Genomic DNA, 6,668 nt, shown 5'->3' on the forward strand with positions numbered 1-6,668 from the left:
TCCCAACTGCGGCTCTTTCTGGGAGAAAAGAATATATATATAAAAAAATTCACCACTCTTTGCGTATAAAAAAGTAAGCCGGAGGGCGAGTGAGCACGAGAAACATGTCTGGTTTCGGAGTGAAGAAACCAAGTCGATGAAAAACAGAGAGAGAAGGCGCGACTCAGGATAATTATGCAAAATAAATAAAGGCACGTGCACATTCTCACCGCCCTCGGTGCCTCCTCGGTTCATCCTCATACACGTAGTTCTACATTTCTCGACAAATTTTGTTACTCCCATTTCTTACTCCACCCGACGAAGAGTTTGTGCACCGACGAGCACACGCTATTTTTTTTTTTCCATCAACCGACGAGACCTGGCAATTACCAATCTCACGCGGTAGGTAGATAGGGTAAGAAAATTTTTCGTTACTTTTTATCTTATACTGGAGCAATGCATCCTCAATCTTGTATAACTCGTCTCACACGCTCTTGGAACACCCTCGGGGGAATGAAGTGAAAGAGGTAAAAAATATATAGTTTGTGCTCTGGCCTGGCAGACACCCGAAAGATATTCAGCCCCGACGCCTCTTTTTCTTATCGGCATCTTCTTCATGTTCAAGTTGTGTTTATCTTTGTACTTCTCTGAGTGGTCATTTGATGGAAAAAGTAGTGAGAATAATGTCTCGGTAGGTGCAGCGTATGGGAGAATGTGGGAAAGTTGGTTTGATGGCAATTGGAGACATTCGAAATGCTCTCATGATGTAATTCCAATTAGCGATTTAAAATTCAGATTTATCTTAATTACATTGTCACAAATTTCTTGGAATATCAGGCACCAAGTGATGTGAATTTTCAATTGCGTATGAGTCTGACTGCAATTTAAATTTCAATTTGACGTTTTCTAAAATAACTATGACGATACTGGTCATTTCATTAGTTACGCATATTTCATTTTCTCCAAGAGGACTTAAGATATCGCGATATCAATTATTAGATAGAAGATTTCTCTAACTCGGCGACTTTCACTGTCAATATCTCCGGTGTTTACGTGCGTCTGATTTTTTTTATTGCTACGTAAACACGAATGTTTTATTATTATGTTTTATTATTATGATCGATAATCGGTGAATAAGTCAGAGGATAAACGATGTTTATGAATCATTACTGACGTAATGCGCAATCAAGAAAAAAAAGGGGCTAATGCAAACTGGATATCGACGCAATGACCGAGATGATTATCAATGGTATAATGATGCATTTGAGTGATGAGGAAGCAGTTGCGCAAATGTACCAATAAAATACGCCTTTCGGAATTGCATTTCCAGTAGAAAGTTCACCACTTTTGCCTCCAGAATATCTCACATGCTGGATGCATTTGCGTGCACCAATCCCACCTTCAGCCCACTCATTATCCAGGATATTTGTACTTAATTCCTCGGCTTTTCGGGTGGTACTCTCTGATCAGTGATCACGCTTGCTCGAAGCTATTTGTCCACTCTTATTTTCTCGTGTTCAATGCCACTTGAGGAATGCCGGAGAGCTTTTGGGGAATTTTGGTTTCATTAGAGCGCGGATTTCAAAATCGAAAAGGAAAACGAATAAATTTCTCATATAGTGTTTCTGCTTTTCTTTTTTCAGTTTCGATGCAGATCAGAGGCGAGCAGTGATCGGTTTGATGAGGATTTATCAGAAGAAATTCAATTCGAAAATACAATACAGCGACAGGTAATTATACGTAGAAACAATAGGTGTTTATTTCAACTTTTGATAGACTGCCTGTTGATGCGTGAATTATTTTTATGTGCACTGAATTAATTTAATTATTGGATGCAGTATTTACTCATGTTCATTTTATCGTTGCAATGGTAATATAGATTGTTGATTCCGCCTGTATCTATCGAGAGGCGAGACCCGTAGAAAAAATAATTGCCAAATACTGGGGAACAAGCCCGAAAACCTTTCTATTTCCCCTGAAAGTGGCTGGCTTAATTAATTCCTCAGCAAATTACGCAACCGTCGGGGTTTTGCGGTCTATACTCAGGCGGTGAACTAGTCGCCAAATTCTATGTCATTTCGAGGGGGTAGAGAAGAAAGAAGGCGCTTGGTAATCGTTTTTCTCGGACCAGCAGTGGCCTCGGTCAAATCCATCCAGTAATTTCAGTAACCTGGTCATTGAGTGTTGGCGCACGCCTCAATGACCATTAGACTGGGCTCATGCAGAGGACAGCGGGCGTACGCCCCAGATATACATCGATATAGAGGGATCAGTCCGAAATTCATGGTTTTTTTTTTTCTCGAAGGACTAAATGACAGGGAGCAGGACGGCAATCATTAGAGGAATCTTTTCCCGAAAAAAAAAGGAGGAGGGTGACGAGGGCGCCAAAGGAATTCGCACGAGGCCCATTGAATTCCGGGAAAATTACCGGTCTCGCCAAAAAGCAAACGCGGAAGTGTTGATTTTATTGCCCTCGATGATTTCCAAAAATACTTCAACCCAACCAATTCACCATCCACCAATTTCCCACAAATAAACTGAATTAAGTTCTTGAATCTGAATATAAAATCAAGGGAGAAGTTGAGATGTTTGTAAAAAAAAAAGTGACAAGACTTTGCTTTTAAAATTCCTCACGAAATCCCGGCATTTTTTCAAGCATACGAATTTCCATAATCCAGAGGCTTGAGCTTGCGTATCGTATTTCGTTGTTAACGACACCTCGCAAAGTTGTACCTCTGGCATATATACCACACGTTAACATAAATCCGTATCATACGCGCATATTGGATTTGAAGGGGAATATTATGCCAGTGCAAGGACAGTGAAACAACTTCTGTTTATGTCCAGCGCACGAACGGACCCGCGGACTTTGAGATTTTTTCTTTTCTCCGACTGGAATAACCGATATGTACCGGTTTAATAAAATTGTGAGAATGAAAAATTTGGAACACACTTGGACTGAATTAACTGGGATGTATGGGTTGCGCTGAGGATGAGAGCTGAGTGTGCCATCAGCTTAAGTTTGATAATTACTCACGCACCCTGGGATATACTCGCAAATTACGAATTCGTAATGGGAATGATATTTTACAATCTAGGGAGAGGCAAATTATTGTGCGTGAGATTCGCCGGTGGGGGTCGTGCACGCAGATATTTTTTGGTTTACCTTAATCATAACGTGCCATTGGAATGGTTATTCTGGAATATTGTCGGTCACTGACAGATACCAATGATTGCATAAATACTGGTATTAATTTATGGAAAATAGCGTGTCAATGAGTGAAAGCCACATTTTCACTCGGGTTAACTAGCTTGGAGTGTTTGCAATTAGATCTGAAATTGGCGAATTGCATTAGTTGGTGGCATCCCGTGTTTTCCTCGTTCTCTCACCGTCAATTTGCTTCTATCAACTTTCTTCATTCCGCAGGTTTGATTCATGCGTATCGTGACGATGATGCAATGATACACATACGTAAATTCCAAAGCCATGCCATGATCGATCTGGTCCATCGTCTGTCGGCTTGAATCTTACGGGCATTGGAGCGCGCCAAACCGGATAACCAAGTGGACTCCATGACTTTTAAAAGACCACACACTATTGCCTTCAGCAGAAAATTCTTCACTTAGAAATATTGCTAATCATTCGGACACTCCTCCACTTTTTTCTCCCATGCTGCTAGAAATCTCCGCCACAAACTCATCTGAATTCTTAATTATATGAGTTTGAATTTAATTGCAACTAGAACCGGTCATTAATTTTCTCATTCATCCGGAAAATTCATGAAAATTAGGCTTTTCATATGAAATCATAATTAAATCGAATACAATTGAAGTTTCAACAGATTTGAAATTTAGAAAAATTATTACTTGAAATTTTAACTATAATTTTCCAAGGGTATTTCTTTATTTGTGTAAAAAATGTTTAATATAATTTCTTATTGAGTACAAAAAAATGTTGAAATATTGAGTCCATAAGCCATTTAGCCCATAAATTTGTGCGGCACACGAGAATATCTATGAATACCTAATCCAATGTAAAAAGTATATTTTTCAATTTTTTCCGTTGAAAATTGTTTTTTGATTATACCCCAGGTACTGACGACTCGTCAATCATGGATTTGCGATCGAGGGTGGAGAAGCGTAGTCCTCCAGGGGAGGAGATCGGTTAGAAATTGGTTCCAAGGCATTCCGAGGTATTTAAAATGCACCTGTATCGATCTCTCAACGTCCCCCCAAATTATCACTCCCAATGACACATCGCGTGGCCTTTTTCGACGCCAGGTTCATTACCTGACTGCATGTTTCCCCATTTTCGTAATTGAATGTTTGAGTTCTGTTGAAAATCCATAAATCACTGATGGATATTGGCCCGATAAGATATTCCCTCGAATCATTGACATTTTCCAATACTTTCATTCTGTGTAAAATTAAAAATTCACTCAACTTTCGTTTTACCAATAAAAGGAAGGGCCGGGATTCAGTGGCGAATTTGGCTTGCAAAGTGAGTCTTGGTATCAAAGAAGGTCCTGTTCCTTTTCGGACAAGTACAGAGAAAGGAAAAGAGCCGCTTGTTGCATTGAGGATGGTTTCGTTGTGAAGGGGTGGGTGTTTCGAAAACCAAAGGTTGAATTCAAAAGGGAAGTAAAAGAAAGTAAAAATGGATTTGAAAAAAAATCGAGGGAAGAGAGAAAGAGGATGAATGGAGAGAATAAGTGAGGGAGAGAGAGGGAGTGACCGCCGTCAGTTCGGTTTGCCTCGCGGCCGCCCGCGGCAGCTTGGCAGCGACTAAATGATTTACCAAACAATAAATCCTTGCGAAGATACCATCGGACTCAGCAAACGGCCCAAGCCTGGGAACCTTATACCATGGGACCGCTTACTCCTTCAATACTCCCCAAGTACCTGCTCTCTGTACTTCGAATCACCACGGTGAAGTTATAAAGCTGTGTTGTTACACATGCGAAGTGGGAATTCACATTTGACATCATTATGGCCTCGCTTTTCTCCCATCATCCAATCCACTTTTCCACTCTTGTTCATGTCTCAGCATTTGTTAACATCTACCTTACATTCACATACAATAATAAAACAATTAGCTTCATTACCATATCACAACAAAATTTCCAATATAGGGAAAATATTTTTTTATTCATCTCCTTTTATTCAGCTTTAATCATCTCAGCGCCAGGATTCAGTTCCTCAATATTTTTATATAAAAATTTCTCGTCTATCATTCGTCCGATAATTTCTCAAAATGATAAATTATTGATTGGAGTAACAACAGCTTATGTATTTTGAGGGAGAAAAGTTGGCATTGAAAGTGGCGGAATTAAGGGATTTTTTCTGAAGGTGAAGTTCTTCCCTCATTAAAGAATGAGAATTGATGATTATTGAGAAGTTGGGGGCACTTATGAGTCTGAACTGATAAAAATACCGTAATATACTTCGACACGTGATCATAATATAATGTAGCCTCAGTAATAAAATTCTGGACGTATGCAAACGATTTTTCAGTATCATTCAATTAAACTTTGTCTCCTCCATTATTCAATGTTAAATTAACTCTTATCCCTAACATAACCATTGCCGTAATGCTGATTCAATTTCCACCATGACCTGAAACCGTCCACCTTCCATTAAAAAATGATTATCATTACCCCCAGAATTATACTAACCACAAAAAGGCAAATTTTCTGGAAAGTCCAAGTAATCAGAAATAAGAAATTCAGTGAGCGCATTTAATTGAAATTGAATTTAAACAGATATAATCGAGAGTTCAAATGACTTAATGACCGAAATTTCACGAAATTTCCAACAGCGCAAGAGATAAATATTAAATAAACGTTGATATGTAAATGGATGGATAAATGAATGAGGGAAATAAAATGAGGGAATAGGGTGAACTGATGATAAAAAAATATGGTAAAAATGATATGACGAGGTAAACATCGGTGTTACGAATGAATGAGCGTTGAAAGTATCTTCTTCACTGTACAAAGACTGCATGAGGAGTAGAGAGTACTTCAACTCGGCAAAGTCCGGAGGCATTAAATCAAGTTTGGTCGGTTGCCGTACGTTCGCGGCGTCTATAGTAAAACCGCGCCCTCGTACCTGCGCCTTGGATCACTCCTCTCTCTCTCTCTGTATCTTTACTCTCTTTTATCATTCTTACTTGCCTCCATGGGATCTGGGCAGGTCCACCATCCTCCTTCCTGGATGCCTCTTTCTTCCTCATCCTCTTCGCCCTGGGATTTCTACTATAGCCCTTTGCCGACGCACAATCCGGCCCTCTCCTCCTTCCATTCATCTGCAATAGCCCTGTCGGATATCTCGCTCCCATTTCGCTTTACGCCTTTGTACATAATACGCTTTGTGAAGTCCCAGTACCAATGGCTCCCACTACCAATACTTTTTTTATTTATACCGAGGATAAAGAGGAATGGACAAGTCCGCTTAACAATGGGGTTTTATATGATTTTTATTTTAATAATTGGAAAAGAATTTGATTCATTTTTTGATACTTTCTCGATATGCCCCATTGCGGGGAGTTATTTGATTACTGGATGATGTTTGTCATTTCTTTTTTTCAGAAAAAATAGAGTAATTGTTGCAATTAAAGCTTGATGTTGTCTCGTTTAGAATAATTCAATTAAAATAAAATATTTCTGTCAAGTAAAGGAATTTTTAAA

The sequence above is a fragment of the Fopius arisanus genome, unplaced genomic scaffold (assembly GCF_000806365.1).
Source record: "Fopius arisanus strain USDA-PBARC FA_bdor unplaced genomic scaffold, ASM80636v1 scaffold00001, whole genome shotgun sequence".
Classification (NCBI taxonomy): Eukaryota; Metazoa; Arthropoda; class Insecta; order Hymenoptera; family Braconidae; genus Fopius; species Fopius arisanus.